This window comes from Octopus bimaculoides, chromosome 12 (genome assembly GCF_046866305.1).
Source record: "Octopus bimaculoides isolate indiv1 chromosome 12, ASM4686630v1, whole genome shotgun sequence".
Lineage (NCBI taxonomy): Eukaryota > Metazoa > Mollusca > Cephalopoda > Octopoda > Octopodidae > Octopus > Octopus bimaculoides.
Window position 1 is genome coordinate 13,855,572 of NC_142939.1, and position 18,697 is coordinate 13,874,268.

The window sequence follows — 18,697 nt, forward strand, 5'->3', positions numbered from 1 at the left end:
TCTAAAATCTTTCACAGCCTTGGATTTTTATCTAATTCTGAAAATTTATATATATATATATTTATAAATATATATATACGGCACACACAAATGCAAGCACACACATACATGTACATACATACTACACGCAAATACATAGACACGTGTACATTCATGAAGGTGCGTTTCTCAGTGTATTTTATGCCGCGGAGAAAACACCATGGAAAGTTATTCCTTGAACAGCAATCGCCGCACGAAACTCAGTTAAGAACACCACTTCTTTAAATTAACGACATAAACGTAATTTCTATATGATAATGATTGTTCATTCTTGTATGTTAGGAATATCTGCTCAAGGATTATCTGTGTTATGATCACATGAGTAGATTTATTTCCAAATAATTAATTCAATAATCGGAAGATCTTTGGGAAATATTAAGGAAATAATTAGCAAATCTTTCTATGATTTAATATGGATTCCTGAAAAGAATCTAATGAATTAATTAGGATTCGTTGGTTTCATATCTTGCCTATCGTTTAACTTCCGGTATATTTCCTAGATGTCGTCACATGCGACCGGCTATATTGTTATACATGGAATTACGTTCGGTAACAGTCACCCAATACCCGCTGATGCGTGTGTGCAGCCACGCGAATGCTATACTGCACGTAATATTCTATTTATACTGCATAGCGATACGAATGCCTGACTTCGATAACCGGATCGCGCACTGCAAAAGCGATGCATTATAAACGCATCTTAACCATGATACATATAAATACATTCATATATACATATGTATATATACACGTGTGATTGTGTATCTGGGAATGTATCACACATATATGTGTATGTGTGTGGGGGCGTGAGTATACACACATGTTTATGTGTCTATATATGAATACACACACACACACACGCACAGATATATGTATATATATATCTGTGTGTGTGTGTGTGTGTGTGTGTGTGTGTGTGTGTGTGTGTGTGCGTGTGTGTGTGTGTGTGTGTGTGTGTATCTTTGTCTGTGTCTCTGTGTGTGTGGAAAATGACAGATAACTGAATGTCCCGGTTTCATGAGTTTTGATCTACGGCTGACTAGAAATTTTGTGTCTTGAGAACTTTGACTGGACAGAGAAAATGGACGATAGGAAGAAAACAACATACGCATACGTAAATAACTTTCTCAAAAATATATTCAAGCAATGTAAGGCAAGCATCATCTCACAAAAATTGTCAGCTGAAAGGTATAAAAATAAAGGCTAATAAACACAGGAAGATTACGAATGATTCAAGCGACACCAGCAAGAAAACACATCTGTAACAAGAGAATACGTCTGCAGCAACGTTATATAATATAACAGCAGATCGAATGGTAAAATTTGAATCCTGAAGATCGTGAATCACATATACTATGCAACATATATTGAGCACCCCTCACTCAGTTGTTAGGCTGAACTGGAAGGCATAGACAAGCGAGATAACTCGCATCAGGTTACATTTAGGAACGACGGAAATCGATGTTTCGTCGTTATTGTTACTTCTCAGCTACGTACCCGAACAAGACTCGATGTATACGCCGGTTGGCAGCGGTTTGTTCTTCGCTCTTAACTTAAAGATTTCTTCGACATGATTTTGTGTTGTTCAACATAATTCTCCACATTCTTCTGTTATTTACCAACCAATGTCCTCATGTCCTCTTTTCCACTCCAAATCAGCTCGACCAAATGGAAATAAAATGTCACGCTCAAGAATACAACAAAGAGTCCGGTCCAGAAATCGAACTCGGTATCTCATGATTGCAAGCTCAACGCTCTTACCACTCAGCTATGCACTTTCACTATGCTAAGGAAGACACGTGTTAAATCGAATATCACAACGATTCTAGGGCTTCCGAAGAATCTCACAAGTTAAATGTTATATTGCACACCATTGTTGATTCTTCAGGATTATACGAAAAATATACAACATCTTTAAAATTTTTTGAGCATAATTTTACGAATGATTTTACAAACACAAATGAGGGCTGCTAGTTGACGGAGATATTTCACGAATACACATGAGAAAATATCTAGTGCTTCAGCAGCCTATTACCGGAAGTTGTAAATACTCTTCATGTCTATTTAAATCGAAATGGAATGAAATAATGAATCGAAATTAACACTTCAAAAGCAGGATAAGATCTATCGACGATTTGCTCATTTTAGTCTCAGACTTAAAATGAAAAGCACTGGAGACTGTCAAAATCATACAAGGAACCTCAATATGCATATGTGTAATTGCACACACGCATACACACACACACAAATATACATACATATGCAAATACATAGACAGACAGATATATATATATATATATATATATATATATATATATATATATATATATATATATACAGATAGACAGATAGATAGATAGATAGATAGATAGATAGATAGATAGATAGATAGATAGAGAGAGAGAGAGAGAGAGATAGATAAGTTGCCGTAAATGATAATTGTAAAAACCAATACTAATTGTTACATAAAATTCATTATCAAAAGTGTATTTGAGTTACCCCAGTTGAGTTACCTCAATTATTGTATTTTAATTACATAGATTTAAGTTCATTGGATTTGCATTCAACAATCTGAGGAGAGAATATGGCTGTCATTTAATTAACGGTTGTAACCGTCTGTACTTTGGTTTAAGTGCTTTAATAATATTTCTTAGAAAGTTCTTGATCATCACAGTTACCACTGCTTTTATTTTTATTTTTGGAGTTATAGTTATTTCTGCCACCTCCTAATATTACTTCTCTTAACTCGGTGTGTAATTTATATAATGGTAATTTCACTCATGGTTTGTTTATTTATATCGATGCATCACGAGTATTTCTATACTTTACATTTTCTTTTCTACGCCGTCTCCCTACTCAGTGAGAATCATAAAGATTGTTGACATTCGACTGACTTTTGCAAATAATTTGTTATTATTTAGAGAAAATAACATGAGAAATACTGTTGTCAAAATATACCTGATGGGTGTCTTTGATTGTATTTCCTTGATGAGACGTTGCCTTTTTTAATGGCTATTGGCAAATGATATCCATAACAACTAATATACATAATCTTGTTACCTGGGAAGTAACAATCCTTTTCTGGTATGTCACCCATACTTATCGACTAGAAATGCTCTTTTAATCATGGGTGATATTTCTGATCAAGAGTTTGTTAAAAACTTTACAAGCATGAATCTTCGCTTACATACACGAGTCGGGTGCTGAATAGTTCCTGGCTCTGGGTAAAAGAAAATACAGGAAGATCGGTTAATTATGCTTTTATTCAACTAATTCCCTTCTCAGAAAAACACAATATTGCAGCGGTTCTTCAGTTTTTCTCTGTAAAAGAACTCGGAATGTTGGGCCTCCAACCAGGCCTTTCGTGACATATATATACATGCAAATATGCATACAAGTATATATACATAAATACATACATACATACATACATACATACATAATACATATATAGAGAAATACGTACATATATACATATATATATATATATATATATATATATATATATATATATATATATTTATATATATATATATATATATATTTATATATATATATATATATATATACACATATACATATATATATATACATATATATATATATATATATATATATATATATATATATATATATATATATATATATATATATATATATATATATATATATATATATATATATGTATGTATGTATGTATGTATGTATGTTTGTATATGTATATATAGTCTGATGGATTTTACGTTGATTATTTAATTTTTCGGGATTTAATAACCAAGTTGAAGTCCACGACAATGGATTTGAGATGTCTCATCGAATGTACTTTTTCCATTGTATTTCATTCGCTTGTTCGTCATTTATACTAACATTGTTGCATTCTCCTTTTTTTTTCTTCATTCACACTTGTTTTAAATACGTACTTAAATACGTACTTAAATACGTACTTAAATACGTACTTAAATACGTACCACACCAACGACTAACGTAAATAATAATTTCTTGCATAAAAATTATAGACATGTCTCAATATTCTGTGTATCGAAGAGATGAATCGTTTCTTCCGACTAGCCACACTAACGTAATGGCCACTGGGAAGATTAACACCGTCGGGGTTGCACTGGCTGTCGGCGTTGTGTTCATTGTTCTCCACTATGATTGTGTTGTGATTGATGAGGTAATGCAAACTGCTAGCTCCTGGAAACAAAGATTCTTTTGGATCTCTGTATTTGACTCCTAAAGTCGTGATGTCTCCTCCTCCATTTCTGGCGTGTCCTGTTATGAGTTTTGGTAGTTTCGTTGTGGTCGATGCTGCTATTGGAGATGGCGGTAAGGACGGATACGATGATGGTGATAACGATGACGATAGTGCTTTTGCCGTTGTTGTTGTTGTTGTTGTTATTGCTGGTGTTGGTGGTGGCGTTGGGGGTGGTGTTGGTGTTGGTGTTGGTGTTGGTGTTGGCTGTGGTGGCGATTCTGTTGCTGTTGCTGTTGCTGTATCTGAAATTGTCATCGATGGTAACAGGGAAGACGAAACTGATGATGGCGATGATGATGACGAGGATGATACTGACGATGATAATGAAGAGCAGAAGAGGAATGGTGATTGTGATGTTGTGGACGATGATGATGATGATGATGATGATGATGATGATGATGATGATGACGATGATGACGATAGTAATAATGGTAATGATGATGATAAAGACGACGAGGACAACGATGACAACGACGACGACGACGATGACGACGATGACGACGACGACGACGACGACGATGACGATGATGACGATGATACTGAAGATGCTAACAGAGATATTGATGACGGGGAAGATGAGCAAGAGGAGAAATGCGAGGTAGAACTGGAGGACGAGGAAAGGAAAGACGAAGAGGAAGAGGAAGATGGCAGACGACCAATGGGATGCTTTCCGAAACCGTTGCTGAAATTTCTCTTGCAATGTTTTGATCCATTAGTTGCCAGATAACTCGAACGATGCGTTAACAATTCCATCATGCTTACAAAAACATACACACAGCATACTCTGGTAAATCCGTATAAAGTTGAGATGATCCAGTACTATTAGATTCCTTTTCATTCGGTACGGTTCCATTTACTACCAGTTTCTTTCTTTCTTTCTACCGATTATACCTTTAACAAAATCCGATTTAACATCATTTTTTTCATTGTTCTTTTTCTTTCTTTCTATCTTGCTTTCCGAATGTTCAAGATTTGTACAAGGCGGTTTTGAGAATTATGAAGATATATATAATTATGTATTAATAGTTATGAATATGTCAACATCTCTCCGTTGCAATGTAAACAGGAGAAGTTATGCAGACGCTCAGTAGAAAGAAATCGAGACGAAAAGAATGAAATCACTGCAGACGGCGTTCAGCTGATATAAACTTCAGTTAAGTGACAAACGTTTGAATCGCAAAACCAAAGATCACATTATTTTATCAAGACGTTTCCTTCGCATTCTTTTGTAAGGTATGTATATGTATTTGTATCAAAGTATGTAAATGAATGTACACACACACACACACACACACACACACACACACATGCACACACATATACGCTGTCTGTGTGGTATGAAGCTTGCTTCCCAACCACATGGTTCTGGGTTCAGTCCCACTGCGCGGCACCTCGAGCAAGTGTCTTCTATTGTAGCTCTTCTACTATAGCCCCGGGCCGAGGACCGATCAAAGCCTTGTGAGTGGATTTGGTAGATGGAAACTGAAAGAAGCCCGTCGTATATATATGTGTGTGTGTGTGTGTGTGTGTGTGTGTGTGTGTGTGTGTGTGTGTGTGTGTTTGTGTGTGTGTGTGTCTGTATGTGTGTCTCTGTGTGTGTCTCTGTGTGTGTCTCTGTGTGTGTCTCTGTGTGTGTCTGTGTGTGTTTGTGTGTCTGTGATTATCCCCCCACCATCGCTTGACAACAGACGTTGGTGTGTTTTCATCCCCGTAACTTAACAGTTCGAGAAAAGATACCGACAAATTAAGTACTAAACCTACAAAAAAATAGGTCCTGGGGTCGATTTGTTCGACTAAAGGCGGCGCTCCAGCCTGGCCGCAGTCAAATGACTGAAACAAATAAAAGAATAAGAGACTATATATAAGATAATAAGCATTGTTATTTTTTCTTGAAGTATAAGTTTGAATGCTGAGTGAAAGGAGAGGAGTCCCAACTAGATAACATCTCCAATCAGTTTAAATGCACCAACTCCTATATCCAAGTGGCTAAACAGTGTCGGCAGAAGGGCAACCATGTGTCATGACCTGGATGCATTTCGTCCGGCTTGCTAACGATTCTGCCAGCTCGCTGCCTTATATATATGAATATCAACAAGTACAAATTGTTGTAATGTAATAAGCGAACACTATAAACTATAAATACCACTAAAATACTCATATTACTTATCTAACGTGTTATTCATTATCTCTTATGCGTGATCTTCCCATAGTATCACCACTTTTTTTTTCATTATTCAACATGAAATGAAACGGAAGCAAATATTGTATTTTCCGTCTCCATTTTCCTGCACATATACAGTTTCTAATACATTTATTTTTGCTGAACCTTTAACAAACAAGTCTCATTTTGTTTATAATCTATATATTTTTGGTATCTACCTCCTATCGTTATCACATTCTTCGTCTACTTCTTTCCTTTCTGTTATTATTTATGTTTTCTATCTTAGATGAAATCTAAATACAGCTTCATGAGATAGTGTTAATCATTTATCTTTCTTAGCTACATACTGCATTTACTCTATCACATTTACAAATATATACTTTTATTATAGTTTGTTTTTGTTTTTTTAAGTTGAAGGTATAGATATTCTGGAAGTATACTGCACCATATTTCCTTGACATCAGGAAGAAAATATTAGATTTACTGCTACACAAATTAACTCTCCCCCCCCCCCCCCCCGTTTTATTTGAAATTTAAGGTGCTGGAAAAGAACAAACACACTTTTAGGTCTATCTTAGCTCAGATTATCAAGTAAATCATATAATATCATTTAGTATTTAACTTGTTAGATTTTATTTTTATTTTCCTCCTCTCCATCTTTTGGGAAGACTATCTTTTGGGAAGATGGAGGCTTTTGTATGGAAGCAATTACATAAGAAAACTCCACTCTGAGCTACAGTTGATTTATCAATATAATATATATTGTCAAGGTACTTATTATCAACCTAATGGGAGAAAATCATACCTGGAATGTCATGAATAATTTGTGCAAATGTAAAAAATAAGTAAACGGAGTTCTTCCATTACATAAAGCACAATTGGACAATGTTTTGGACTGAAAGATGCATTACACAACCGGTTGAAAAGGCCTCTTCACGAGTCAATGAGTTGACGTCTTGGTGGTCACTGGAGCTCGCTTGAAACGGCAGCTCAGTATGCCTCACGTCACAACCAACACTCTTAAAAAGTAGGCAGACATATTGGATATTGTGGCTCTTGATACACTGTCGCTAAAGCATAAAGTAGGTTTTCATCATATGCCTAATTTACTAACTTCGTTTTGGGGTTAAACAATTATAAAAGCATTAACAGTGTCAGCAACAAAAACAATCCTCATCAGGAACCCATTTAATAGCTGATTGCTAAAGATAATAGAATCTTCGAAAATGTTTCTGGTGGAAATTAAGGAATAGGTTGAATCCGAAATCACTCTATAATTAAGTTCAGACAGAGAGTTTAGAATTGGTACTATGCTTAAAAGGTCAAGCAGTCGTTTACAAAAGAATTCAATAATGCTATGTCAACATTCTACAACAATATATATATATATATATATATATATATATATATATATATATATATATATATATATATATATATATATATATATATATATATATATATATATATATATGCAGAGAGAGACAGACAGATAGACGGAGACAGAGAAATAAGAAAATGGAGATAAATCAATTAATAAGTATATTTATTAACTGCAAAAATAAACATAATTTCTAACAGCTGTTTCGATTCGTACTTTAAAGATTATGATTGTAATAATTAAATCATTTTATAAAATAGAATCTTTTTTCTGCCTCTGGTGAGACTCTGCTTTAGAAAATGATTTAATTATTACAATTATCGTTTAAGTATGAATCGAAACAGCTGTTAGCGTCTATGTTTAGTTTTGCATTTAATAAATATACATATTAATTGATTTATCTCCAGTTTCTTATTTTTCTTAAATAAATATAAACTTTGGTTTATCTAATTATCTATTATTCATGAATATTAATATTCACAACAAATACTAGGTAATGAACCAGTAATTCATAGTATATTATTATCTTTAATGAGGCTTATCCAACCTCTAATTGAACTTTTTATACACACACACATGCACAAACACACACACACACACACACACACACACACACATATATATATATATATATATATATATATATATATATATATATATATATATACATACATATACATACACACACACATATATACATGTACATGTGTGTATATAGATTGGTTGATAGATAGATAGGTAAATAGATAGATAAATAGATAGATAGATAGAAAGATAGATAGATAGATAGATAGATAGATAGATAGATAGATAGATAGATAGATAGATAGATAGATAGATAGATACAAAAATAGACAGATGGATAGACAGATAGATAGATAGATAGATAGAGAGAGAGAGAGAGAGAGAGAGAGAGAGAGAGAGAGAGAGAGAGAGAGAGAGAGAGATGTGTGTATGTTTGTATGCACTACATATACCCTGTAACCATTACTTAATGTATGTATTCACTGTGGTCACCACTGGAATAAAAAAATATTCTTTCATCATAAATGATACCAGATACATAGTACGCAATATCAACAAAATAGTTGAAACAACATGCCAAATATCCTGTCGGCATACTCTATCAATATTTTACCGCTCCTTCAATTTCTAATTTTTGAAACGTATTATATCTCTCCGTTGAGATAAGCTGTCGATGTATTCACATTAATGAGTTTGTATTATTTCTGTTGCACCCCAGCATATTAGTATACTGGAATATATTTTAATTCAAAAACTAAGTCGGAGTTATTTTATTCTGTTATATTTTGTTTTATCATCTATTAGGTTTTTTTTTTTTTTTTACTTATACAACTTTATATTCCTTTAGCATTTATTATTCGATTAATAACACACTATTGTCATTTCTGTCATGCAACATGACTCTACATTTATTAAGTTATATCTAGAGATCTATATGCGTGCAAAAGTTCCATAGTATTTGCGTATTGTCATTTGTACGTCATGTAAAGTTTCCAATATGTTACACAGAAATGTGTCACCTTTTAGTTTTCTTGTTCTTGTTTTTTTTTTCTCACAAAAATGAGTTAAAATTAGATGGACAAGTATAGAAAAGGATCTTCTATATGGTATACTGTCTACCAAAAACTGTCATTGGTGCTGTCTTTGGATAGTTTCTTAGTATAGGTGCAGGTTCTATGGTTAAGAAACTCATTTTGCAACCACGAGACTGCGGGTTCAATCCAACTGCCGGCACATTGGAAAAGTGTCTTCTGCTCGGGCCGGCCAATGCCTTCTTAGTGAATTTGGTAGTTAGAAATTGAACGGGATACCATCCTGTAAATGTGTGTGTGTGTAAGTGTGTGTGTGTGTGTGTGTATGTGCGTGTGTGTGTGTGTGTGTCTGTGTGTGTGTGTGTGTGTCTGTGTGTGTGTGTGTGAGTGTGTGTGTGTGTGTGTGTGTGTGTGTGTGTGTGTGTGTGTGTGTGTGTGTGTGTGTGTGTGTGTGTGTGTGTGTGTGTGTGTGTGTGTCTTTTTACCTTCCGCTTGACAACCGGTATCGTTTATGCTCACGTCCTCTTAACGCTTCGGCAAAAACACGGACTGGATAATTAGCAGACTTATAAACAAAATACGCGGCTGATTCCTTCTAGCAATCTCTCACGGCGGTGCCCCAACATAGTTGCAGTCCGACGACTGAAGCGAGTAAAATATACTGTGTACAGTACACTATATATGAGAAACACCTCACAAGCCACATGGTCAGTTTCTCTGAATATACACTTCAATATATATATGTATGTATGTATGTATGTATGTATGTATGTATATATATATATATATATATATATATATATATATGGGAGATTATACAAAAAATAACAACAGACGAGGACAGGTGGTGTAAATAACAAAAGTATATATTAGTATGACGCTCGGGAATACGGAAAGTATATATGGGAGAATATATGGGAGAATTTACGAAAAAAACAACAACAGACGAGGACAGGTGGTGTAAACAACAAAAGGATGTATTAGTTTAACGCTCGGGAAGTCTTTAACATTTCGAGCTACGCTCTTCAACAGAAAGAATACGGAGAAAACAAGGAGAAAAACGCGGAGAAAAAAATTGAATGTTTTGGTCATCGATCTATATAAATATATAATAAATGCCAAAACGAATTTCTGCATGTCAGTGTGTCACAATTTAACACCCTCACTATTCAATGACACGTCTGATATTCCTCATGTTGGGGTGAGAGTAATAGTAGGCATAGAGACGGTGAGGGCGGTAGTAGATTGACGGTTGTGATGGTAATTGGGTGATAGTAATAGTATGAGCTGTAGTTGTAATAGAGGTGAATATTGTTGGTAGTATTTCTCCCATTTCTTGATGAATTTTTCATCCTCAGCATTAGAAGCTTATTAGCCTCAGCAAATATTCTCTTTATCAATATTCGGTTGTAGATATAACTTCAGCTACAAGGGTATATCTCACACGAACAGGGGTTTCTTTTACAATAAGTACATCTTATAATTTTCAAAATACGAACGAATACTCAAATCTAAAACAGCATTATCAATATATTATTTAATTGCTTTTTATATATTCCAGCAGGATAGATACAAAGCTAAAGGAAAATTTCTTAAAGGAAAATTCACCTGACGGATATAATAATAGCTGTCATTTTCACTGTTTCATTGTCCCGGTAAATAACATTATGAAAAATGCATTAAATGGCCCTATACCCAGCAGTTCATACGGAGCCTCATGCATCAACCTTTATTGAAATATCTATCAACCTTTTTTTTTTTTGAAAGCTATAACATTTTGCGTTCGATCATTATTGGTAATGTGGTTGCATTACTTTTCACTTACATTTCTATGGTTTTCACATTTCCGCCATTTATACATACGCACACCTATATGTATATATGTAAGTATGCATGTATGTTTGTATGTACATATATATATAAACACAAACACACACATATATATATACGGATACATACATATATATATCTAGAGAGAGAGAGAGGGAGAGAGAGAGAGGGAGGGAGAGAAAGAGAAAGAGGGTAGATAGATAGATAAATAGATAGATAGTTGCCCTATTCATATGTATATATATATATATATATATAAATATATATATATACACATATACATATATATATATATATATATGTGTGTATGTATGTATGCATGTATGTATGTATGTATGTATGTATGCATGTATGTATATATATATACATACATATATATATATATATATATATATATATATATATATATATATATATATATATATAATTTGCTTATATTTAATATGCTTTATATTTTGTTTAACCAAATATTTGCGAGGAGGGGAAAAAGAAATAACATATAATGAATTGAAGAATTATTATTATATTTCTGTACAATAAATGCTCGGGGATATATGAAATGCAAAATGGTACCAATAAAAATTTCGTAAATTATAGTAGGATTTGCTCCTATATATTTGCCTAGAGCTGACAGGTGCAGAATGTGCAATGTATAGAACTAAACACCTAACATTGTTTAATTTCGTTTCCCTCATATTCTGCTTAAAGCATCTTTGACTTCATCGTTTTAATGTCAATAAAATAAATATCATAGCAATAGTAGTTTGGATTCAATCACATACTTATTAGTTGCATTGTACTAAAGAAACAAGGTACGATTTTATTGTTGGGGTCTGCTGTGAGAAATAAAACGCTCATGGAAAGAATCTGCAATCTACTTTCGTTATAAGATTGAAATGTTTGCCATAAACATTATTGTGTACTCATTTTCGAGATTAATTTAAGGCGTAGAAAATGAAGTTAAAAGCTGACACTTGCCCTTGCTTTCACAGAGAATGAAACTTTGTATGAACATATGAAAGCAACCAAAAACCTTGTCAGTTTTATATATATATATATATATATATATTTGAGACACTAGCATCTAATCTCAAATTGACAAGCAATGAGGAAAATCCTTACGAAACGACGGACAAAGATTGCAAGCCGCCCAAACAAACATCTCAAAATTTGTAAACAGTCCTGCCTGTGAACAACACTGATGGAAATTGAGAAAAATTTGCAACAATCCCATGAAAAAGAGAGAACAAATAAAAAAGCACGGGTTATAAAAAATAAAAGTCAAACCTTTGCCAAAGAAACGGCCTCGGTTCACTACGAGATAGGGCCCCTCCTCCAAAAGTATGGCTTTCTCGCAGGTAACCCAAGAGGATAAGTAAAATATGGATCAAACAGTTCAAAAGTGTTTTCACGAATTCGTCAGAACTCATGGAAGTGAACGAACCAGCGGAGTACATATATACACACGGACACACACATTTATAGACGCGTGATATAATTACTAATATGGTGTAGGTTAAGTTCATAATTGCTCTACGTCTATATACTATATGCACGTGAGAGCCTAGATTGATAATTTGAAAGTCAACAATAGCAGACTGCCGTATTCATTGCCCATGTCATGCCATTAAAATTGCTTTATTTTCATTGCAAGTAGAATCAATCCTCAATGGACACAAAGTATGTACATCATGTTTCTCCGAAAAGAAGCAACGTTATGACATTTGCAAATGATTTGATAGCTTGCATTCATCATTTGAAATATACAAGTCCCTGAATAGAAGCTACTACACTAACCAGTCACCTCAGAGCAGAAATGCTAGAAATTTCTTGGCTCACAATAATATTGTATTTTGATTCCATTCTTCATTACGTATATCTTGTGAAGTCTACTCAGTACAATATCCAATTTCAATTTAAGCACATCATATTGTGCTGAATGAATAAATTTGAATAATAGTATTATTTGAAAGATATGCACTCATATATTCCTTGATTTTTTTTTAAATTCCCACATAACTTTCTTTGATTGCTTAAACAAATGCAAAGACTGGAAAGAAAACTCAATATGGCAAATATAAAAGAAAATAGCGGTAGATACATTCTAAAACATTACAAGTTCTGTTGCATTCAAAGTCAGCAGTTAGTAGTAGTTAATTTGGCAGACATAAATTCAGCCCCCACCCTCAACCTCCCTCTTCTCCTCATTCTACATATTCTCTTTACTTTTCACTCCTCCTCCTCGTCGTTGTAGTTTTCGCCATCATACTTATACTCAGTCGTCTTCTTCATCATCCCAAACATATACTGTCGCCATCGTCCTATACAGCGTCACTAACCGACTTATTATTTATTCATCGTCCATAAACAAACGCGCCTACGCGCATGCGCATTCGCGCACATACACAGCGTTCACTGACGATTTTCACTTTAAGTATGTGTACATGTGCGTGCATGTGTGCGGGTTAGCGTAAGATGTGTGAATATCCATATATACACATATAAATGTCATAGACGGATATGGGTGCATATATGTATGTATATGTCTCTATTTCTTTCTCTTTTTCTCTCTCTCTCTCTCTCTCTCTCTCTCTCTCTCTCTCTCTCTCTCTCTTTGTCTCTCTCTTTTATATATATATATATTTATATATATATTTATATAAATATATATATACTTATATAAATATATATATAAATATATATATATATATATACTTATATATATATACTTATATATATATATACTTATATAAATATATATATAAATATATATATATATATATTTATATAAGTAGGTATACGTTTCTATATATGATAGTTTCCTACTTATCTAACTTCGTTTCATTATTGTCAAAGGAATACATTTCTTCACAAAGTACCGAAGCGAGATAACATAAGGAAATGACCCAATATATATTTGATGAGATTAATATCCCTTTGTGTGTGTGTGTGTGTGTGTGTGTGTGTGTGTGTGTGTGTGTGTGTGTGTGTGTGTGTGTGTGTGTGTGTGTGTGTGGACCGTATCCCTATGTTTACATATGTGCATGCATGATGTAAACGTATTGTGTTTTTCGGTATTTTTTACGCATCTATGTATTTTCAGTTCCCAATTTGATTCTTATTCGTTGAAAGAAACGAGATGATTGCAGCAATACGGTTTACTCAAATGATGCGATTTAAGATACGTTTAGAGAATCTTCCAGAAAAATCTAATTAAAAATCGTTTTCCATTTACGAACGACGTCGTCATTATGATCGATATAAAACAAAAAAAAATATACCGATTTCATGGCTGAAGAATTTTGTGTTCATATTCCATGAAAGTTGGTGTACTTGTATTCTTGCAGAAGGCAATTAGGTAAATAGGTATGTGTCATTGATACTCTGCAATGTTCATGACCAGGGCACTTGAGAATTGCGTTTTTAGTTCATTGACATGTCGATAAGTACTATATGATCGATGTAGCCTACTTATATATGCGATGAATCGCATCTTTTTTTAAGTTTCCGCCGACGGCAAATAAACGCTATTTCGTTTTAGAGAAGGTTTAATAGATTGATTCTATAACAGTAGTAAAATAGAAGTTACTTCATCTGCCTAGTCACTTCGTTAAATTAGCAAGGTCGTTAAAGAATTGGATGGAATTTACCCGCAGTAATATTTGTTCCCATTCTTTAAGTTCCGAGTTCAAAGTATACCTTAACCAATTTTGTTTTTCAGCTTTTGATAGGGAAGAAAAAATGCACCAATCCAACCGTTGTCTTTTCGAAATAAAGCCAGTGTGATATTTGTTTGCGCGATTTGCGTTCGCAGTTCAAATCCTAGTATTTTACAAGGCTGACAACTTTTAGCGACGTCCGAGCTACTCCAAAGTGAGAGACCATAGCCTAGTAGTTGCGCTGTTGCACTCGCAATCGTGAGGTCGTGGTATCAGTTGCTGGATGGGGTGATACGCCGTGTTCTTAATCAAAACACTTCATCTCACGTTGTTCTGCGATATATTCGACATCTGACTCGTGATAGACCGTGCACCAGCTCAGTCAACGTCATTGTCAAGGAGAGAGTGAGCTAATGTACAACACAAGCATTTGATCACTATAAGCGAATCATTTGTGCAAATTCTTCGGCGAGAAATTACAGAACCGTCTTTCTCACTCTACGAACTACATGGAATATGTACAGATCTTGATAAAATATGTATGAGCCCAGATTTTGCATTCTATATTTACTAGGGATATGGTATGAAGCTTGCTTCCTAAACACTTGGTTCCCGGTTTAATCCGACTTTATGGCATCTTCGCCAAGTGTCTTCTATTATAGCCTTGGACCGACCAAAGCCTTGTGAAAGGATTTGGCAGATAGAAACTGAAACAAGCCCGTCTTATATATACATACACACACGTGTGTGCGTGTGTCTTTATGGTTGTATTTGTTTCCCTACCAGCATTTGACAACCGGTTTTCGTGTGTTTATATTCCGGCATTTTAACGGTTCGGTTAAAGAGAGCGACAAAATAAGTATCAGGCTTAAAAGGAAAAAGAATAGGTACTGAGGTCGATATATTCGATTAAAAACTTTGTAAGGCGGTGCCCCACCGCGGATGCAGTCTAATGACTGAAACGTGTAAAAGTTAGCGATGACCGACTATTTCGTTTTGTGGATCTACAAAGTGAATAAATATTTTTCACACTTATTCTATTTATACTGAATGAGGGTAACATACTGAGAAGCTAAGTGTTGCGTGTGGCGTCAGTTGTCCTTCTATGTAATGCGTGCGAGCGTGTGTTTTCAGTCATGCGGTGTCTGGAATGAATGGCTTTTGATGAATGAGTGTAACGAGATGAAATATCACTTAATGAGTTACAGATGACTGATCACTGATTTCGGGGTGGGGATTAAAGAGTTTCGCTATAATATATTTAGCAGACGTGTTAATTTATCAAGTGGATAATTATATAAATAGATATTTGGATAAGACTAGGCAGGAAAAATGAAAAGATATGGCGAATTATAAAGACCTATAAATACCTAATAATTGCATTTGGGGATTTGGTGCAATCAACCACAACTTAATTAGTAAACGTAACAATCTCTTTGAGGAATAGACTCTGTAGCTCTTATGCAGTGAATGGATGTGTGTCATTTGCGATGAATATTACAATAGTATTCATTGCGATATTTAATGTCAGCACTAAAATAGTCAGAAGTCTGATCATGCTAAAGAATAAAGATATACGAGGCTCGACTGGAAAGTTCATTGGTTGACATAAATACTCTCATGGAATGGGACCAAATGAGCTTTATTTTGCAATATAATCCTCCGTCGGGTTCACAGATTTTTTCATCGGTGTTGCAGTGCTTAGATCCGATTGTTGAAGAAGCTTTGATTTTATTGGTCAGCAACAGCAGACGTGACATCATCATCATTGTGATACTGGTTCCCAGTCACGTGGGGGATTTTTTATGTTAGGGAACGCATGATAGTCAGATGGGACCAAATTGGGAGACTACAGAGGGTGATTAACCAGTTCAAAGCCACAGACATGCACAGCAACCATTCAAACCAAGGACTCGGTTGCTAGAGCATTGTCCTGGGGAAACAAGACCCTTTTCCTAGCCTTCCTGAGCGTTTCGTCTTGATAGACTTTTGTAACTGACTCAGCAAGTTCACATAGTACTTTTCATTATTGGTGTGGCCCTTTTGAAGATGGTCAATAAACACAATGCTTTTTGCATCCCCAAAACTGAAGCCGTCATCTGATATATCTATCAGACACAAATATTTTAGTGGGGAAACACGCGGTGGTGGATATAAATAGAGAAAAAGAAAAGATGGAAAACACAGAAGATTTGTTTTACAGGCTTTAAGGGTATATTAGAGTCCTGATTTACCTCCCCTTTACTGCAAAATAAATGAGTGAACAATTATCTCCCTTAGCAATATCTTTTTCCCTAGCAATTTATCTCTTTCAACTCTCAGTTTGATGAGCAATGCGAAACCGGTCCTTACATCAATTAGGTTGAAAGTACAAAACCTTATTTTGTACAAAATTGTATATCTTTATAATCATGGCTTTTACATACTCAGAAATCCTGTAAAGCAAATCTGTGTATTTTCATCTTTTCTCTTTCTCTCGTTTTCTCTTTCTCTCTCTCTCTCTCTCTCTCACTACGTATATGTATATATATATATATATATATATATATATATATATATATATATATATATATACAAAACCATGTAGGCTTTATATTCATTGCTCTGGTTTAATGACCTAATGTACTTCACTATGATTATACGGAATGATATAACTTCATGAGCGTTGCTTACATTGCAAGTTAATCCCTGAAACGCTTCTTAAGTTTGTTTCTCTTTATTGGTATATTCAATTCGTGTGCTTTATATTAGTGTCATTACATTAAGCAATCATGTTCATGCGTGTAACTGAATGTAGTAAATTGCTCTACGTCATAGATCGTCATCATGTTGCAATGCAAATCGACGAATGCGTGACACTGAATACGAATGCTAATCTGCCCCCACGTTCAAGTCGCTGGCTACCATAACATATCCTTGTAACTTTTAAATGTGTTTTTAGTGGAGAACTTCTACTTGTTTTTTACGAGCTGTGGATAGTGTCATTAGTCTAATTATAATTCTTTATGAGACACCTTGAAAAGTTAATGGTGTTGTCATTCCCCTCTTTACTAATTTATGAATAAAGACACAGTTAAACCTCTGTATTTCGGCATTACTAGACATGAGAAACTAAGTCTTAGAGAGAATATATATTATGTAATATTTACATAACTAAATTCCAAACACGTTGAAGTTATACTCGTTTGGCGAGGATGGCAAATTAACTAAATCACTGATTTTAAATTTGTAATAATTGTTTACGCCACACAGTTGAGTGAACCAGATTTCAACGATATTGTTGAGGGATGATTGATTTTAAATATTTTATACATTTCAAAGGAATAAAATGCAATGTCCAAACAAGTTTATTGAGATCTAAAAGACGAATGATAAAATTAAATAACTGTAATGATTTTACTGTCAGTTTAAACAGTATTTTTTTCTTAAGCAAATAAGCCAACGCAAGTACATACCCATAGCCATATACACATGTGCACGCATACACTCATGCACACAAGCATACACAAACACACTACAAACAAATATATACATACATATATATGCACATATAATATATAGATATAGATATATATACATTCATACATATGCATACACACATAGACACAAGGATATATATATATATATATATATATATATATACATACATATACATATATATATATATATATATATATATATATATATATATATATATATATATATATACATACATACATATATATATATATATATATATATATATATATATATATATATATATATATATATATATATATATATATATATATATATATATATATATATATGTATGTA

General features: G+C 33.9%; 1 long non-coding RNA gene across 2 annotated transcripts in view; it reads left to right on the forward strand.

The window, feature by feature from the left end:
• Positions 1-4,852: 4,852 nt before the first annotated feature.
• LOC149132957 (uncharacterized) overlaps positions 4,853-18,697 on the forward strand; it is a 60,630-nt gene continuing 46,785 nt past the window's right edge. The window contains exons 1-2 of one of the 2 annotated variants that reach the window (XR_016243806.1): positions 4,853-5,135; positions 5,265-5,527. This is a non-coding gene — a long non-coding RNA (uncharacterized LOC149132957). The remainder of the gene's footprint in view (positions 5,136-5,264; positions 5,528-18,697) is intronic. The other variant, XR_016243807.1, reaches the window with a different exon arrangement.